The sequence below is a fragment of the Hyla sarda genome, unplaced genomic scaffold, assembly GCF_029499605.1.
Source record: "Hyla sarda isolate aHylSar1 unplaced genomic scaffold, aHylSar1.hap1 scaffold_653, whole genome shotgun sequence".
Lineage (NCBI taxonomy): Eukaryota > Metazoa > Chordata > Amphibia > Anura > Hylidae > Hyla > Hyla sarda.
The window spans coordinates 97,089-117,222 of record NW_026610668.1 but is presented as its reverse complement, the minus strand read 5'-3'; the positions used below and the strand labels follow the sequence as shown (position 1 = coordinate 117,222).

Below are 20,134 nucleotides of genomic sequence, written 5' to 3'. Positions count from 1 at the left end.
CTTTGCCTTTGCAATACCACAGAAGCAATGCATGGTCAATGTACAGCAATGACACACCTGTGTGAACAGCCAGGAGACCCCCCCCATGTTATGTTACATAGTTACATAGTTAGTACGGTCGAAAAAAGACATATGTCCATCACGTTCAACCAGGGAATTAAGGGGTAGGGGTGTGGCGCGATATTGGGGAAGGGATGAGATTTTATATTTCTTCATAAGCATTAATCTTATTTTGTCAATTAGGAACATTCAGCACCCACCCGCTATCAAGGCAGCTGCCTATCATGTCATGCCCTACCTGCACAGGTGTGCTGGCTACTCAAATGATCCAATTAAGGAGGCCATTTAGTCAGCAGCAGCAGAAGTCCTGTGCCTGGACGCTCCAACAGGGGCCAGACACAAGCAGAAGCAGAAGCAGCAGAAGCAGCACCTTTTGTTTTTTGGCTGCAGCAGCAGCAAGGCCCACAGGGCTGGCTAGCTGGCTAGCCAGCAAGCAGGTAGCAATGAAAGTAGGAATCTTTCTTTTTAACCCTGTAAGGGGGTGGTGCACTGTACCCGAAGATACTGCCATATCGGGTCAATGCATAGGGCGACGGAAGCAAGCTTCGAAATCGGCCCCCGTTCTCAAAAATCCATTTAATATATGGTCCCCAGATAGGGGACGTATCAGATATTAAACTGATAAGAACAGATTTTTTTTTTTTTTTTTTTTTATTGAAAAGGAAATATACAATACATAACCAAGTAAATCATTCAAAAAATTACATATTCATCTGAAAACACATGAATAACACATATTTGACATATACAATATATACAGGAAGCATGTCTTTACATGTACATATAACAAAAAGCTTTCCCTTCATGACTTTCCCTCAGAAAAAATTAATTGCAGCGGATTCTGTCCCTCCAACTGTCCCTTCATATCAGGATATAATCTGTAAGAAAAGAAAAAGAAAGACAAATAAGAATACAATCATAACCAGTACTTCCATTTTTTGTGTTTCCAGATCCCCTCTGCATCATCAGAACCATAGTTTTTCCTATCACATAATACGTAAAGGTAAATTTTACCACGGATCATGCCCAGACATTCCTTCACACTTACTTCAGTTTGATTGAAAATCCTAATATTCCTTACATCCCACAGAACCTCTTTTACACAATTTACTATGAACCATAACACTCTTGCCTTCTCTCTCTCCACTGCACACAAACCAAACATCATCATATTAAAGGATAAGATTTCAATTCCAGTAAGATTTTTAATTAGACCAGACATTTTTCTCCACACAGACTTCGCATAACCACACTCCCAAAACACATGTACATAATTCTCACATCCACCGCAACCATCCCTGGGACACACTTCACTGTCTACCAATCTCCTTCTCCTCTGAAATTCCCTTGTTGGCAGACACCCATGAGCTAACATCCAAGACAAGTCCTTTTGTTTATTTGTCAGTTCCTTGTGACTGACATTTTCCCACACTACCTTACAATCCTTCTCAGACAGACCTCCCACACATTCCACTGTTTCTCTCTGCTCCAACACTATCATCACCTTCTTACTATCATTCCATTCAGTCACACATTCCAGATTATTTTTCCTGACACACCGCCCTATTCTCTGATAGAACCAAGGAACCTCAAAACTTACAGGTACCCTTAAGTCCCTTTCCATTAGCTTATATTTCAACAACACATTACCAGCCAAATACCTTACCATGCACCCAAACACACATTCCTTCTTACTTACAGCGAGACAAAAACTGACATACTTCACAGCCAGGAACACTTCCACATTCATCATTCCTTTCCCACCATGCATTCTGCTTTTCACCACCTTCCCACGACTCAATTTCTCCATCCTTGAATTCCATAAGAAAACAAAGATCTGCCTGATAATTCTTGCCAGACACCTATCCGGTGGAGGAAACACATAATTAACATAAAGCAAAATAGGAATTATAACAGCTTTAATAACCAGAATCCTTCCCTCAATCGATAAAGTCCTTAAAGACCAGAAGTTTATTTTATTCCCCACCCTCCCCAAAACCCTCTCCCAACTTTCTTTCCCATACAAATCATTATCAAACACCACCCCAAGCACTTCCACACCCCCCTCTCTCACAGGCCACTCGCACAACCCACTCTCTCCCCACCCCTCAAAAAATTTACAACCACTCTTCCCAACATTAAGCTTAAACCCACTCATTAAACAGAAACACTCAATCAATAACTTAGCACGCCTTACCCCTGCCATTGACTTACATACAACAGTAACATCATCCATGTAACCAATCACTCGCATATCCTTCCCATGACTACCAGGTATTTCTATACCCCGCATCACCTTATCTCTCCTAATCATCCCCAACAAAGGCTCAATCATACAAATAAAAAGAATTGGCGACAGGGGACACCCCTGCCGCACTCCAGATTTTATACTCACTTCCCTACTCAGAAAACCATTGACCTGAATCTTACTATAAATGTCCCTATACAAACATTCAATCCACTTCACCATTCTGTCCGGCACATTCATCCTCCTCAAAACCCTAAACAATAAATCATGCACCACCCTATCATACGCTTTTTCAAAATCCACCGTAACAACAGCCACACCTTGCTTCCTAGTTTTACAGTCCCACAATACATCCCTCAGACCTAACAGACATTCAGAAATCCTACGATCAGGCACTGTACACATTTGCTCCTCACCTACCATACAATCAATCACATCCTTTAACCTATTCGCAATAACTTTAGCAATAATTTTGTAATCACAATTCAAGAGCGCTATAGGCCTCCAATTTTTAAGATCCCTCTTATCCCCTTTTTTAAACAATAACACAGTCACACTCTCACTCATACTTTTAGATAACTTCCCTCTCCTAAGTACTTCCTTACACACCTCCCATACATAATCCCCTAACATATCCCAAAACACAAGATAAAATTCCACAGGCAAACCATCACTCCCTGCCACTTTTCCTTTCTTCATCCCATTCACAGCATCCTCCACCTCACTCTTCCTCACATCCTCTTCCATAAAGAACCCATCAATTTCATCCAAACGCTTATCCACATATCCCAAACATTCCTCCTCTAGAGTCACGTCCCGCTCCTTCTCCGTGAATAAATCAGAATAAAACTTCCACACTTCCTCTAACACCTCATCCTTACCAAAGACCTCTACCCCATCATTCGTAAAAACACTCATCATCTCAGTTTTTTTACTGAATGCCTTTTTAAAGAAAAATTTGCTACATTTCTCATCCTTCTCTTTCACTTCAACCCTAGCCTGTGCAATAATCTTCCTTCCATTCCTCTCCAGACACTCATTCACACTTCCACGAGCTTCCTCAATCTCCTTCTCAACACTCATCCCCAAACGCCTCAATTCATACAAATACTCTAACCTTCTTTGCCATCTCTCATACTCTTCTCTATCTTTCCTCCCTTTCTCACACCCTTTTTTAATAAAAAACCTTTTAGTCTCTAACTTCACCCACTCCCACCACTCAACCACACTATAAAATGCATCCTTCCTCAACACCCATCCATCAAAACGCTCCCTATATTCTTGTAATACACATTCATTATCCAATAAAGACACATTCAACTTCCAAACACCCTTTCCATACTCACTTAGACCACCACCTTTTACCACACACTCAATCCAGGCATGATCCGTGAACGGTAACCTCCTCCGTCTGAAATTAGAAACAGACATTAGTTTTGAGACAAAAATGAAATCAATACGCGAACTTGTATTGTTAGAAAAATATGTATAACCGATAGTACCATCATTATGGGCAACAAAGGAATCCTTTAACCCAAATAAATTTACAATCTCTTTAAGCTGCTTACTAGTACTGTCTAAACCAGACCCACCACCCACCGTAGTACTACTCCTATCCCCCTCTGTTATTATACAATTGAAATCCCCTATAAGGAACACATCATCCCTCCCACTCAAAAAGAAATATAATTTCTCAAACACCTCCCCTCTTTCCTTCCTCCCAGTTGGAGCATAAACATTAATTACTTTATATGTGAAACCCCTGAAAATAAAATGCACTAATAATACCCTACCCGGAACAATATGGACAACTTTTTTAACAACAAACTCATTACTTTTGAACAAAATCCCCACCCCCGAATTACGTTCCATTGAACCAGACCATACCGATTGCCCATAAGGCCAGGAGATATTTGGCTCCCCATCCAAGCAGCACTCCTGGAGACCTAGAACATCAAAAGAATATCTAGAAAGTAAATCAAAAATGGCGGATCTCCTTTCTAAAGATCTAATACTGCGGACATTTAGAGAACCAATTGTTAAACTCATTCAAACATTTGAAGGAAAAAAAGGAAATACAAAATCAAGCATTATCAAAAGGAGGCCTAGCCTTTCCCCGACCTCTACCCTTATTTTTTGCCTCCCCTTCCTTAAACTTAAGAGTCTTTGTCAATTTTTTGACTGAACATTCCTCCAAATAACCTGTGCCCAGGGAGGATAAAGAGGAGTCAGAATCAATCTGACATGACGACCCTCCACCTGCCTCCTCCCTTCCCGGGCTAGGAAAGTCCTCAATCCTTTGACTCTGAGGAGTCGGACAGTCATCCTCCGATTCTTCCACCGGCATCTTTCTCTTCAAGGATTCTTTGTCCACAGTCATCTCCTCTGGGGGATCAGAGGCCTCCGAAACAGATGCCCCCGAAACAGACTCCGCCTTCTCCCCCTCTGCCACCAAAGCATCCGGAACAGACCTAGAAATGGAAGGAAAAACAGGGGCAGACTCTGCTTCACTGGTCAGCACGCTAACCTCTGCATCGCCTGCCCTGGCAGCATTGGAGTCCTCAGGAACTGTCCCACCTCGAAGAGCCATTGCATATGATCGGGGTGCCCCGGACTGGTAAGTGGGGCAACTCCTAGCCAGGTGATCCGAAGAACCACAGAAATGACACTTGCGTTTCTCGGGACAGTCTGCAGTGCGGTGATCAGGCTTGTGGCAGTTCCTGCAAACCTGCCCGGTTGTACAGTTCTCTCTGGTATGACCAAAGCAAAAACAGTCCCGGCAAAAACTTGGCATCCCCGGGTAGTGCAGAAACCCCCTGTTGTTCCCTATCGCAAAGTTCTGCGGGGGGTGACAAAAACCTTCAGCACCACCCTCGGGGGCAGGCCTAAACTCCACCCAAAAACGTCTCATGCCTGTGAAAGTCCCCAGGATGTTATTTTTCCTCTCCGCACCAGAAACAGACACACAATACCTTCTTAGAAAGGTCTGGATCTCCTCATCCCGCACAAAAGGGTTGTACATATGCACTACCACTGGAACTTTCTTAGGCCGAGCCTCGCAGGAAATGAATCGGATCCCTTGTAGGTCAGGGTGAGAAGCATTCTCCTTACTCCGGTAGAGACAGGTACGGAGATCATCCAGGTTGTAGAAGGTCACGTCAAAGAATCCTTGGCTGGGAAAGACCTGGACACAGAAGATGGAAGCATGCGGCATCCTCAGCACTCCTTCCACGACCTTCTGCTGGACATGCAAAATCCCGTAGGCACTCCTCTTTTCCTCCTCGATAAACAGCCGTACTGTATTAGGAGCGTTCGGCGCATTAGCCATCCTCTCCGGCAGACCCGTCCTCCGATGATCACCTTCCCGTTATCCTGGGACTAAGCCCTCTCCCCAATAGCAGCAGGTGGGTGAAGCCCAGGCAATAAACCTGGGCGATCCCACAAGGCCGAGGAGAGGGGTACCCGAATACCTTAGGGCAAGACACTTGATCTTAGCCAAAAGGCCGAGAAGCGATAACCGTGAAAGGGGCGGGCCCAACAAGGTCCCCTTCATGGGCACTATCACTGCTTGCTGTCAGGGAGGCTGCCAGACAATTTTCCATGCACACTCTGGGCTGGGGGGCAGTCAACCACCAGTACACACAGCAGAACCTAAACCCATACCATTATTGCTAAGCAGCAAGACAGGGGCCCATTGCACTCCCACGGGGCCTTTTTAAATGCAATCCATAACCCGGATTTGCCAGGAACCCTTCTTACTCCTCCTACTTGCATGTGACACTGGGCTTAGGATCTGCATAGGAAACACACACACAAGCACACACCTACCTTTGTTGCCTGCAGATGCCTCCTTGGCTGTCCCCAAACGGTATCAAACCAACACCCACGGGAAGCTGTAAGCATAGAGGACATGCCTGCACCCCATTGGACTTACCTGTGTGGGTTAAATCCGGGTTATTTGACAACCTATGGCGGTGATGGTTCTGCTCAGGCAGAGCAGTGCTGATGCTCCTCATAAAGCTGTCGCTGCTGTGAAGGTTCTAGGTGACATCACAAATCCCTTTGGTTACATACACAACAAAGCTGGGTTGTTGTTGTTTACACTCTGCAAGGCCTGTGGAAGTGAGTGACATCATAGCACTGTAGTTCTGAGGGTTCAAGATGGATGCAACAATCTCCTGTTGCTTCTATGAAGGCCGTAATAGACGACATCACCAAACAGCTCCATAGTCACATACACAGCAAAGGAGAGATGTTGTTTACACCTAGTGATGTCAGTGGTATTGAGTGACATCACAGCACAGTGCTAAGGCTCCTGGGCCTGGACACAGCAGCGGCTGCAATATCTCAACGGAGAATACGTTTATATCTATGTGTGTGTGTGCGCATATATATATATATATATATATATATATATATATATATATATATATTTCTCCGCCGAAATCACTTTTAAACCCATTTCCACCTTTTTTTCCCTTCTCTTCCTCTTACTTTTTTTTCACGTTTTTTTACGTTTTTCTCCTTTTCGCCTCTTTTCTGGGCGTATTATTCTTCTTTTTCTTCTTTTTTTTCGTCTAATGCATACCCCATCAGTGCAGCAATGCTTATTCAATACCGCCAGCAGATGGAGACACTGGGGGATAATTTTCTAAGGATTTATACTGATTTTTCCTGTCTGAATTTGTCGCACAGAAAGTTGCAGGCCAAATATGTGTGACATTTCTGCGACTTTAGCTTCTAGAGCATTTTTACAACATTATACATAGGTGCTGAATACATAAAAAGCGACTGTTCAGCGACAGACAAGTCGCATCGGCTGAAAGTAGGCCAGAATGTCAGTCCATGTTGGAGCAGGTTTAGATACAGTCTAAAGCATAGATCTCAAAGTCTGTGCACAGAATTTAGCAAGGGCCTCGCACCTTCTGATGCATCAGGTAGGTGCACAATAGCATAGCCTAACCCTCTGTACTTTGGTCTATATTGATGCGGGACATAGACAGCCAGCTGATGACCAATCCATTAGTGCAATGGATGGCTGGAAGCATTTGTCTTTGCCTTTGCAATACCACAGAAGCAATGCATGGTCAATGTACAGCAATGACACACCTGTGTGAACAGCCAGGAGACCCCCCCCCCCCCCCCCATGTTATGTTACATAGTTACATAGTTAGTACGGTCGAAAAAAGACATATGTCCATCACGTTCAACCAGGGAATTAAGGGGTAGGGGTGTGGCGCGATATTGGGGAAGGGATGAGATTTTATATTTCTTCATAAGCATTAATCTTATTTTGTCAATTAGGAACATTCAGCACCCACCCGCTATCAAGGCAGCTGCCTATCATGTCATGCCCTACCTGCACAGGTGTGCTGGCTACTCAAATGATCCAATTAAGGAGGCCATTTAGTCAGCAGCAGCAGAAGTCCTGTGCCTGGACGCTCCAACAGGGGCCAGACACAAGCAGAAGCAGAAGCAGCAGAAGCAGCAGCAGCACCACCTTTTGTTTTTTGGCTGCAGCAGCAGCAAGGCCCACAGGGCTGGCTAGCTGGCTAGCCAGCAAGCAGGTAGCAATGAAAGTAGGAATCTTTCTTTTTAACCCTGTAAGGGGGTGGTGCACTGTACCCGAAGATACTGCCATATCGGGTCAATGCATAGGGCGACGGAAGCAAGCTTCGAAATCGGCCCCCGTTCTCAAAAATCCATTTAATATATGGTCCCCAGATAGGGGACGTATCAGATATTAAACTGATAAGAACAGATACTACACTTGATCTTAGCCAAAAGGCCGAGAAGCGATAACCGTGAAAGGGGCGGGCCCAACAAGGTCCCCTTCATGGGCACTATCACTGCTTGCTGTCAGGGAGGCTGCCAGACAATTTTCCATGCACACTCTGGGCTGGGGGGCAGTCAACCACCAGTACACACAGCAGAACCTAAACCCATACCATTATTGCTAAGAAGCAAGACAGGGGCCCATTGCACTCCCACGGGGCCTTTTTAAATGCAATCCATAACCCGGATTTGCCAGGAACCCTTCTTACTCCTCCTACTTGCATGTGACACTGGGCTTAGGATCTGCATAGGAAACACACACACAAGCACACACCTACCTTTGTTGCCTGCAGATGCCTCCTTGGCTGTCCCCAAACGGTATCAAACCAACACCCACGGGAAGCTGTAAGCATAGAGGACATGCCTGCACCCCATTGGACTTACCTGTGTGGGTTAAATCCGGGTTATTTGACAACCTATGGCGGTGATGGTTCTGCTCAGGCAGAGCAGTGCTGATGCTCCTCATAAAGCTGTCGCTGCTGTGAAGGTTCTAGGTGACATCACAAATCCCTTTGGTTACATACACAACAAAGCTGGGTTGTTGTTGTTTACACTCTGCAAGGCCTGTGGAAGTGAGTGACATCATAGCACTGTAGTTCTGAGGGTTCAAGATGGATGCAACAATCTCCTGTTGCTTCTATGAAGGCCGTAATAGACGACATCACCAAACAGCTCCATAGTCACATACATAGCAAAGGAGAGATGTTGTTTACACCTAGTGATGTCAGTGGTATTGAGTGACATCACAGCACAGTGCTAAGGCTCCTGGGCCTGGACACAGCAGCGGCTGCAATATCTCAACGGAGAATACGTTTATATCTATGTGTGTGTGTGCGCATATATATATATATATATATATATATATATATATATATATATTTCTCCGCCGAAATCACTTTTAAACCCATTTCCACCTTTTTTTCCCTTCTCTTCCTCTTACTTTTTTTTCACGTTTTTTTACGTTTTTCTCCTTTTCGCCTCTTTTCTGGGCGTATTATTCTTCTTTTTCTTCTTTTTTTTCGTCTAATGCATACCCCATCAGTGCAGCAATGCTTATTCAATACCGCCAGCAGATGGAGACACTGGGGGATAATTTTCTAAGGATTTATACTGATTTTTCCTGTCTGAATTTGTCGCACAGAAAGTTGCAGGCCAAATATGTGTGACATTTCTGCGACTTTAGCTTCTAGAGCATTTTTACAACATTATACATAGGTGCTGAATACATAAAAAGCGACTGTTCAGCGACAGACAAGTCGCATCGGCTGAAAGTAGGCCAGAATGTCAGTCCATGTTGGAGCAGGTTTAGATACAGTCTAAAGCATAGATCTCAAAGTCTGTGCACAGAATTTAGCAAGGGCCTCGCACCTTCTGATGCATCAGGTAGGTGCACAATAGCATAGCCTAACCCTCTGTACTTTGGTCTATATTGATGCGGGACATAGACAGCCAGCTGATGACCAATCCATTAGTGCAATGGATGGCTGGAAGCATTTGTCTTTGCCTTTGCAATACCACAGAAGCAATGCATGGTCAATGTACAGCAATGACACACCTGTGTGAACAGCCAGGAGACCCCCCCCCCCCCCCCATGTTATGTTACATAGTTACATAGTTAGTACGGTCGAAAAAAGACATATGTCCATCACGTTCAACCAGGGAATTAAGGGGTAGGGGTGTGGCGCGATATTGGGGAAGGGATGAGATTTTATATTTCTTCATAAGCATTAATCTTATTTTGTCAATTAGGAACATTCAGCACCCACCCGCTATCAAGGCAGCTGCCTATCATGTCATGCCCTACCTGCACAGGTGTGCTGGCTACTCAAATGATCCAATTAAGGAGGCCATTTAGTCAGCAGCAGCAGAAGTCCTGTGCCTGGACGCTCCAACAGGGGCCAGACACAAGCAGAAGCAGAAGCAGCAGAAGCAGCACCTTTTGTTTTTTGGCTGCAGCAGCAGCAAGGCCCACAGGGCTGGCTAGCTGGCTAGCCAGCAAGCAGGTAGCAATGAAAGTAGGAATCTTTCTTTTTAACCCTGTAAGGGGGTGGTGCACTGTACCCGAAGATACTGCCATATCGGGTCAATGCATAGGGCGACGGAAGCAAGCTTCGAAATCGGCCCCCGTTCTCAAAAATCCATTTAATATATGGTCCCCAGATAGGGGACGTATCAGATATTAAACTGATAAGAACAGATACTACACTTGATCTTAGCCAAAAGGCCGAGAAGCGATAACCGTGAAAGGGGCGGGCCCAACAAGGTCCCCTTCATGGGCACTATCACTGCTTGCTGTCAGGGAGGCTGCCAGACAATTTTCCATGCACACTCTGGGCTGGGGGGCAGTCAACCACCAGTACACACAGCAGAACCTAAACCCATACCATTATTGCTAAGCAGCAAGACAGGGGCCCATTGCACTCCCACGGGGCCTTTTTAAATGCAATCCATAACCCGGATTTGCCAGGAACCCTTCTTACTCCTCCTACTTGCATGTGACACTGGGCTTAGGATCTGCATAGGAAACACACACACAAGCACACACCTACCTTTGTTGCCTGCAGATGCCTCCTTGGCTGTCCCCAAACGGTATCAAACCAACACCCACGGGAAGCTGTAAGCATAGAGGACATGCCTGCACCCCATTGGACTTACCTGTGTGGGTTAAATCCGGGTTTTTTGACAACCTATGGCGGTGATGGTTCTGCTCAGGCAGAGCAGTGCTGATGCTCCTCATAAAGCTGTCGCTGCTGTGAAGGTTCTAGGTGACATCACAAATCCCTTTGGTTACATACACAACAAAGCTGGGTTGTTGTTGTTTACACTCTGCAAGGCCTGTGGAAGTGAGTGACATCATAGCACTGTAGTTCTGAGGGTTCAAGATGGATGCAACAATCTCCTGTTGCTTCTATGAAGGCCGTAATAGACGACATCACCAAACAGCTCCATAGTCACATACACAGCAAAGGAGAGATGTTGTTTACACCTAGTGATGTCAGTGGTATTGAGTGACATCACAGCACAGTGCTAAGGCTCCTGGGCCTGGACACAGCAGCGGCTGCAATATCTCAACGGAGAATACGTTTATATCTATGTGTGTGTGTGCGCATATATATATATATATATATATATATATATTTCTCCGCCGAAATCACTTTTAAACCCATTTCCACCTTTTTTTCCCTTCTCTTCCTCTTACTTTTTTTTCACGTTTTTTTACGTTTTTCTCCTTTTCGCCTCTTTTCTGGGCGTATTATTCTTCTTTTTCTTCTTTTTTTTCGTCTAATGCATACCCCATCAGTGCAGCAATGCTTATTCAATACCGCCAGCAGATGGAGACACTGGGGGATAATTTTCTAAGGATTTATACTGATTTTTCCTGTCTGAATTTGTCGCACAGAAAGTTGCAGGCCAAATATGTGTGACATTTCTGCGACTTTAGCTTCTAGAGCATTTTTACAACATTATACATAGGTGCTGAATACATAAAAAGCGACTGTTCAGCGACAGACAAGTCGCATCGGCTGAAAGTAGGCCAGAATGTCAGTCCATGTTGGAGCAGGTTTAGATACAGTCTAAAGCATAGATCTCAAAGTCTGTGCACAGAATTTAGCAAGGGCCTCGCACCTTCTGATGCATCAGGTAGGTGCACAATAGCATAGCCTAACCCTCTGTACTTTGGTCTATATTGATGCGGGACATAGACAGCCAGCTGATGACCAATCCATTAGTGCAATGGATGGCTGGAAGCATTTGTCTTTGCCTTTGCAATACCACAGAAGCAATGCATGGTCAATGTACAGCAATGACACACCTGTGTGAACAGCCAGGAGACCCCCCCCCCCCCATGTTATGTTACATAGTTACATAGTTAGTAAGGTCGAAAAAAGACATATGTCCATCACGTTCAACCAGGGAATTAAGGGGTAGGGGTGTGGCGCGATATTGGGGAAGGGATGAGATTTTATATTTCTTCATAAGCATTAATCTTATTTTGTCAATTAGGAACATTCAGCACCCACCCGCTATCAAGGCAGCTGCCTATCATGTCATGCCCTACCTGCACAGGTGTGCTGGCTACTCAAATGATCCAATTAAGGAGGCCATTTAGTCAGCAGCAGCAGAAGTCCTGTGCCTGGACGCTCCAACAGGGGCCAGACACAAGCAGAAGCAGAAGCAGCAGAAGCAGCAGCAGCACCACCTTTTGTTTTTTGGCTGCAGCAGCAGCAAGGCCCACAGGGCTGGCTAGCTGGCTAGCCAGCAAGCAGGTAGCAATGAAAGTAGGAATCTTTCTTTTTAACCCTGTAAGGGGGTGGTGCACTGTACCCGAAGATACTGCCATATCGGGTCAATGCATAGGGCGACGGAAGCAAGCTTCGAAATCGGCCCCCGTTCTCAAAAATCCATTTAATATATGGTCCCCAGATAGGGGACGTATCAGATATTAAACTGATAAGAACAGATACTACACTTGATCTTAGCCAAAAGGCCGAGAAGCGATAACCGTGAAAGGGGCGGGCCCAACAAGGTCCCCTTCATGGGCACTATCACTGCTTGCTGTCAGGGAGGCTGCCAGACAATTTTCCATGCACACTCTGGGCTGGGGGGCAGTCAACCACCAGTACACACAGCAGAACCTAAACCCATACCATTATTGCTAAGCAGCAAGACAGGGGCCCATTGCACTCCCACGGGGCCTTTTTAAATGCAATCCATAACCCGGATTTGCCAGGAACCCTTCTTACTCCTCCTACTTGCATGTGACACTGGGCTTAGGATCTGCATAGGAAACACACACACAAGCACACACCTACCTTTGTTGCCTGCAGATGCCTCCTTGGCTGTCCCCAAACGGTATCAAACCAACACCCACGGGAAGCTGTAAGCATAGAGGACATGCCTGCACCCCATTGGACTTACCTGTGTGGGTTAAATCCGGGTTATTTGACAACCTATGGCGGTGATGGTTCTGCTCAGGCAGAGCAGTGCTGATGCTCCTCATAAAGCTGTCGCTGCTGTGAAGGTTCTAGGTGACATCACAAATCCCTTTGGTTACATACACAACAAAGCTGGGTTGTTGTTGTTTACACTCTGCAAGGCCTGTGGAAGTGAGTGACATCATAGCACTGTAGTTCTGAGGGTTCAAGATGGATGCAACAATCTCCTGTTGCTTCTATGAAGGCCGTAATAGACGACATCACCAAACAGCTCCATAGTCACATACACAGCAAAGGAGAGATGTTGTTTACACCTAGTGATGTCAGTGGTATTGAGTGACATCACAGCACAGTGCTAAGGCTCCTGGGCCTGGACACAGCAGCGGCTGCAATATCTCAACGGAGAATACGTTTATATCTATGTGTGTGTGTGCGCATATATATATATATATATATATATATATATATATATATATATATATTTCTCCGCCGAAATCACTTTTAAACCCATTTCCACCTTTTTTTCCCTTCTCTTCCTCTTACTTTTTTTTCACGTTTTTTTACGTTTTTCTCCTTTTCGCCTCTTTTCTGGGCGTATTATTCTTCTTTTTCTTCTTTTTTTTCGTCTAATGCATACCCCATCAGTGCAGCAATGCTTATTCAATACCGCCAGCAGATGGAGACACTGGGGGATAATTTTCTAAGGATTTATACTGATTTTTCCTGTCTGAATTTGTCGCACAGAAAGTTGCAGGCCAAATATGTGTGACATTTCTGCGACTTTAGCTTCTAGAGCATTTTTACAACATTATACATAGGTGCTGAATACATAAAAAGCGACTGTTCAGCGACAGACAAGTCGCATCGGCTGAAAGTAGGCCAGAATGTCAGTCCATGTTGGAGCAGGTTTAGATACAGTCTAAAGCATAGATCTCAAAGTCTGTGCACAGAATTTAGCAAGGGCCTCGCACCTTCTGATGCATCAGGTAGGTGCACAATAGCATAGCCTAACCCTCTGTACTTTGGTCTATATTGATGCGGGACATAGACAGCCAGCTGATGACCAATCCATTAGTGCAATGGATGGCTGGAAGCATTTGTCTTTGCCTTTGCAATACCACAGAAGCAATGCATGGTCAATGTACAGCAATGACACACCTGTGTGAACAGCCAGGAGACCCCCCCCCCCCATGTTATGTTACATAGTTACATAGTTAGTACGGTCGAAAAAAGACATATGTCCATCACGTTCAACCAGGGAATTAAGGGGTAGGGGTGTGGCGCGATATTGGGGAAGGGATGAGATTTTATATTTCTTCATAAGCATTAATCTTATTTTGTCAATTAGGAACATTCAGCACCCACCCGCTATCAAGGCAGCTGCCTATCATGTCATGCCCTACCTGCACAGGTGTGCTGGCTACTCAAATGATCCAATTAAGGAGGCCATTTAGTCAGCAGCAGCAGAAGTCCTGTGCCTGGACGCTCCAACAGGGGCCAGACACAAGCAGAAGCAGAAGCAGCAGAAGCAGCAGCAGCACCACCTTTTGTTTTTTGGCTGCAGCAGCAGCAAGGCCCACAGGGCTGGCTAGCTGGCTAGCCAGCAAGCAGGTAGCAATGAAAGTAGGAATCTTTCTTTTTAACCCTGTAAGGGGGTGGTGCACTGTACCCGAAGATACTGCCATATCGGGTCAATGCATAGGGCGACGGAAGCAAGCTTCGAAATCGGCCCCCGTTCTCAAAAATCCATTTAATATATGGTCCCCAGATAGGGGACGTATCAGATATTAAACTGATAAGAACAGATACTACACTTGATCTTAGCCAAAAGGCCGAGAAGCGATAACCGTGAAAGGGGCGGGCCCAACAAGGTCCCCTTCATGGGCACTATCACTGCTTGCTGTCAGGGAGGCTGCCAGACAATTTTCCATGCACACTCTGGGCTGGGGGGCAGTCAACCACCAGTACACACAGCAGAACCTAAACCCATACCATTATTGCTAAGCAGCAAGACAGGGGCCCATTGCACTCCCACGGGGCCTTTTTAAATGCAATCCATAACCCGGATTTGCCAGGAACCCTTCTTACTCCTCCTACTTGCATGTGACACTGGGCTTAGGATCTGCATAGGAAACACACACACAAGCACACACCTACCTTTGTTGCCTGCAGATGCCTCCTTGGCTGTCCCCAAACGGTATCAAACCAACACCCACGGGAAGCTGTAAGCATAGAGGACATGCCTGCACCCCATTGGACTTACCTGTGTGGGTTAAATCCGGGTTATTTGACAACCTATGGCGGTGATGGTTCTGCTCAGGCAGAGCAGTGCTGATGCTCCTCATAAAGCTGTCGCTGCTGTGAAGGTTCTAGGTGACATCACAAATCCCTTTGGTTACATACACAACAAAGCTGGGTTGTTGTTGTTTACACTCTGCAAGGCCTGTGGAAGTGAGTGACATCATAGCACTGTAGTTCTGAGGGTTCAAGATGGATGCAACAATCTCCTGTTGCTTCTATGAAGGCCGTAATAGACGACATCACCAAACAGCTCCATAGTCACATACACAGCAAAGGAGAGATGTTGTTTACACCTAGTGATGTCAGTGGTATTGAGTGACATCACAGCACAGTGCTAAGGCTCCTGGGCCTGGACACAGCAGCGGCTGCAATATCTCAACGGAGAATACGTTTATATCTATGTGTGTGTGTGCGCATATATATATATATATATATATATATATATATATATATTTCTCCGCCGAAATCACTTTTAAACCCATTTCCACCTTTTTTTCCCTTCTCTTCCTCTTACTTTTTTTTCACGTTTTTTTACGTTTTTCTCCTTTTCGCCTCTTTTCTGGGCGTATTATTCTTCTTTTTCTTCTTTTTTTTCGTCTAATGCATACCCCATCAGTGCAGCAATGCTTATTCAATACCGCCAGCAGATGGAGACACTGGGGGATAATTTTCTAAGGATTTATACTGATTTTTCCTGTCTGAATTTGTCGCACAGAAAGTTGCAGGCCAAATATGTGTGACATTTCTGCGACTTTAGCTTCTAGAGCATTTTTACAACATTATACATAGGTGCTGAATACATAAAAAGCGACTGTTCAGCGACAGACAAGTCGCATCGGCTGAAAGTAGGCCAGAATGTCAGTCCATGTTGGAGCAGGTTTAGATACAGTCTAAAGCATAGATCTCAAAGTCTGTGCACAGAATTTAGCAAGGGCCTCGCACCTTCTGATGCATCAGGTAGGTGCACAATAGCATAGCCTAACCCTCTGTACTTTGGTCTATATTGATGCGGGACATAGACAGCCAGCTGATGACCAATCCATTAGTGCAATGGATGGCTGGAAGCATTTGTCTTTGCCTTTGCAATACCACAGAAGCAATGCATGGTCAATGTACAGCAATGACACACCTGTGTGAACAGCCAGGAGACCCCCCCCCCCCCCATGTTATGTTACATAGTTACATAGTTAGTAAGGTCGAAAAAAGACATATGTCCATCACGTTCAACCAGGGAATTAAGGGGTAGGGGTGTGGCGCGATATTGGGGAAGGGATGAGATTTTATATTTCTTCATAAGCATTAATCTTATTTTGTCAATTAGGAACATTCAGCACCCACCCGCTATCAAGGCAGCTGCCTATCATGTCATGCCCTACCTGCACAGGTGTGCTGGCTACTCAAATGATCCAATTAAGGAGGCCATTTAGTCAGCAGCAGCAGAAGTCCTGTGCCTGGACGCTCCAACAGGGGCCAGACACAAGCAGAAGCAGAAGCAGCAGAAGCACCACCACCTTTTGTTTTTTGGCTGCAGCAGCAGCAAGGCCCACAGGGCTGGCTAGCTGGCTAGCCAGCAAGCAGGTAGCAATGAAAGTAGGAATCTTTCTTTTTAACCCTGTAAGGGGGTGGTGCACTGTACCCGAAGATACTGCCATATCGGGTCAATGCATAGGGCGACGGAAGCAAGCTTCGAAATCGGCCCCCGTTCTCAAAAATCCATTTAATATATGGTCCCCAGATAGGGGACGTATCAGATATTAAACTGATAAGAACAGATACTACACTTGATCTTAGCCAAAAGGCCGAGAAGCGATAACCGTGAAAGGGGCGGGCCCAACAAGGTCCCCTTCATGGGCACTATCACTGCTTGCTGTCAGGGAGGCTGCCAGACAATTTTCCATGCACACTCTGGGCTGGGGGGCAGTCAACCACCAGTACACACAGCAGAACCTAAACCCATACCATTATTGCTAAGCAGCAAGACAGGGGCCCATTGCACTCCCACGGGGCCTTTTTAAATGCAATCCATAACCCGGATTTGCCAGGAACCCTTCTTACTCCTCCTACTTGCATGTGACACTGGGCTTAGGATCTGCATAGGAAACACACACACAAGCACACACCTACCTTTGTTGCCTGCAGATGCCTCCTTGGCTGTCCCCAAACGGTATCAAACCAACACCCACGGGAAGCTGTAAGCATAGAGGACATGCCTGCACCCCATTGGACTTACCTGTGTGGGTTAAATCCGGGTTATTTGACAACCTATGGCGGTGATGGTTCTGCTCAGGCAGAGCAGTGCTGATGCTCCTCATAAAGCTGTCGCTGCTGTGAAGGTTCTAGGTGACATCACAAATCCCTTTGGTTACATACACAACAAAGCTGGGTTGTTGTTGTTTACACTCTGCAAGGCCTGTGGAAGTGAGTGACATCATAGCACTGTAGTTCTGAGGGTTCAAGATGGATGCAACAATCTCCTGTTGCTTCTATGAAGGCCGTAATAGACGACATCACCAAACAGCTCCATAGTCACATACACAGCAAAGGAGAGATGTTGTTTACACCTAGTGATGTCAGTGGTATTGAGTGACATCACAGCACAGTGCTAAGGCTCCTGGGCCTGGACACAGCAGCGGCTGCAATATCTCAACGGAGAATACGTTTATATCTATGTGTGTGTGTGCGCATATATATATATATATATATATATATATATATATATATATATATTTCTCCGCCGAAATCACTTTTAAACCCATTTCCACCTTTTTTTCCCTTCTCTTCCTCTTACTTTTTTTTCACGTTTTTTTACGTTTTTCTCCTTTTCGCCTCTTTTCTGGGCGTATTATTCTTCTTTTTCTTCTTTTTTTTCGTCTAATGCATACCCCATCAGTGCAGCAATGCTTATTCAATACCGCCAGCAGATGGAGACACTGGGGGATAATTTTCTAAGGATTTATACTGATTTTTCCTGTCTGAATTTGTCGCACAGAAAGTTGCAGGCCAAATATGTGTGACATTTCTGCGACTTTAGCTTCTAGAGCATTTTTACAACATTATACATAGGTGCTGAATACATAAAAAGCGACTGTTCAGCGACAGACAAGTCGCATCGGCTGAAAGTAGGCCAGAATGTCAGTCCATGTTGGAGCAGGTTTAGATACAGTCTAAAGCATAGATCTCAAAGTCTGTGCACAGAATTTAGCAAGGGCCTCGCACCTTCTGATGCATCAGGTAGGTGCACAATAGCATAGCCTAACCCTCTGTACTTTGGTCTATATTGATGCGGGACATAGACAGCCAGCTGATGACCAATCCATTAGTGCAATGGATGGCTGGAAGCATTTGTCTTTGCCTTTGCAATACCACAGAAGCAATGCATGGTCAATGTACAGCAATGACACACCTGTGTGAACAGCCAGGAGACCCCCCCCCCCCCCCCCCATGTTATGTTACATAGTTACATAGTTAGTACGGTCGAAAAAAGACATATGTCCATCACGTTCAACCAGGGAATTAAGGGGTAGGGGTGTGGCGCGATATTGGGGAAGGGATGAGATTTTATATTTCTTCATAAGCATTAATCTTATTTTGTCAATTAGGAACATTCAGCACCCACCCGCTATCAAGGCAGCTGCCTATCATGTCATGCCCTACCTGCACAGGTGTGCTGGCTACTCAAATGATCCAATTAAGGAGGCCATTTAGTCAGCAGCAGCAGAAGTCCTGTGCCTGGACGCTCCAACAGGGGCCAGACACAAGCAGAAGCAGAAGCAGCAGAAGCACCACCTTTTGTTTTTTGGCTGCAGCAGCAGCAAGGCCCACAGGGCTGGCTAGCTGGCTAGCCAGCAAGCAGGTAGCAATGAAAGTAGGAATCTTTCTTTTTAACCCTGTAAGGGGGTGGTGCACTGTACCCGAAGATACTGCCATATCGGGTCAATGCATAGGGCGACGGAAGCAAGCTTCGAAATCGGCCCCCGTTCTCAAAAATCCATTTAATATATGGTCCCCAGATAGGGGACGTATCAGATATTAAACTGATAAGAACAGATACTACACTTGATCTTAGCCAAAAGGCCGAGAAGCGATAACCGTGAAAGGGGCGGGCCCAACAAGGTCCCCTTCATGGGCACTATCACTGCTTGCTGTCAGGGAGGCTGCCAGACAATTTTCCATGCACACTCTGGGCTGGGGGGCAGTCAACCACCAGTACACACAGCAGAACCTAAACCCATACCATTATTGCTAAGCAGCAAGACAGGGGCCCATTGCACTCCCACGGGGCCTTTTTAAATGCAATCCATAACCCGGATTTGCCAGGAACCCTTCTTACTCCTCCTACTTGCATGTGACACTGGGCTTAGGATCTGCATAGGAAACACACACACAAGCACACACCTACCTTTGTTGCCTGCAGATGCCTCCTTGGCTGTCCCCAAACGGTATCAAACCAACACCCACGGGAAGCTGTAAGCATAGAGGACATGCCTGCACCCCATTGGACTTACCTGTGTGGGTTAAATCCGGGTTATTTGACAACCTATGGCGGTGATGGTTCTGCTCAGGCAGAGCAGTGCTGATGCTCCTCATAAAGCTGTCGCTGCTGTGAAGGTTCTAGGTGACATCACAAATCCCTTTGGTTACATACACAACAAAGCTGGGTTGTTGTTGTTTACACTCTGCAAGGCCTGTGGAAGTGAGTGACATCATAGCACTGTAGTTCTGAGGGTTCAAGATGGATGCAACAATCTCCTGT

The 20,134-nt window shown here is 45.6% G+C and overlaps 1 long non-coding RNA gene and 7 other non-coding genes across 8 annotated transcripts; all 8 read right to left on the bottom strand.

Moving 5' to 3' along the window:
• Nucleotides 1-539: 539 nt before the first annotated feature.
• On the bottom strand, nucleotides 540-726 carry LOC130342590 (U2 spliceosomal RNA). The gene has a single exon (XR_008882204.1). It is a non-coding gene; the product is annotated as a U2 spliceosomal RNA (small nuclear RNA).
• Nucleotides 727-830: 104 nt separating this feature from the next.
• LOC130342560 (uncharacterized) lies at nucleotides 831-3,710 on the bottom strand. The gene is made up of 3 exons (XR_008882176.1): nucleotides 3,655-3,710; nucleotides 1,760-1,922; nucleotides 831-938 (listed from the first exon to the last, which is right to left on the bottom strand). It is a non-coding gene; the product is annotated as an uncharacterized LOC130342560 (long non-coding RNA).
• Nucleotides 3,711-7,917: 4,207 nt separating this feature from the next.
• On the bottom strand, nucleotides 7,918-8,108 carry LOC130342637 (U2 spliceosomal RNA). Its single transcript, XR_008882248.1, has one exon. It is a non-coding gene; the product is annotated as a U2 spliceosomal RNA (small nuclear RNA).
• A 2,080-nt stretch (nucleotides 8,109-10,188) lies between these two features.
• On the bottom strand, nucleotides 10,189-10,379 carry LOC130342636 (U2 spliceosomal RNA). Its single transcript, XR_008882247.1, has one exon. It is a non-coding gene; the product is annotated as a U2 spliceosomal RNA (small nuclear RNA).
• Nucleotides 10,380-12,453: 2,074 nt separating this feature from the next.
• On the bottom strand, nucleotides 12,454-12,644 carry LOC130342635 (U2 spliceosomal RNA). The gene has a single exon (XR_008882246.1). It is a non-coding gene; the product is annotated as a U2 spliceosomal RNA (small nuclear RNA).
• A 2,089-nt stretch (nucleotides 12,645-14,733) lies between these two features.
• On the bottom strand, nucleotides 14,734-14,924 carry LOC130342634 (U2 spliceosomal RNA). The gene has a single exon (XR_008882244.1). It is a non-coding gene; the product is annotated as a U2 spliceosomal RNA (small nuclear RNA).
• Nucleotides 14,925-17,001: 2,077 nt separating this feature from the next.
• LOC130342633 (U2 spliceosomal RNA) lies at nucleotides 17,002-17,192 on the bottom strand. Its single transcript, XR_008882243.1, has one exon. It is a non-coding gene; the product is annotated as a U2 spliceosomal RNA (small nuclear RNA).
• Nucleotides 17,193-19,276: 2,084 nt separating this feature from the next.
• LOC130342632 (U2 spliceosomal RNA) lies at nucleotides 19,277-19,467 on the bottom strand. Its single transcript, XR_008882242.1, has one exon. It is a non-coding gene; the product is annotated as a U2 spliceosomal RNA (small nuclear RNA).
• Between the last annotated feature and the right edge of the window lie 667 nt (nucleotides 19,468-20,134).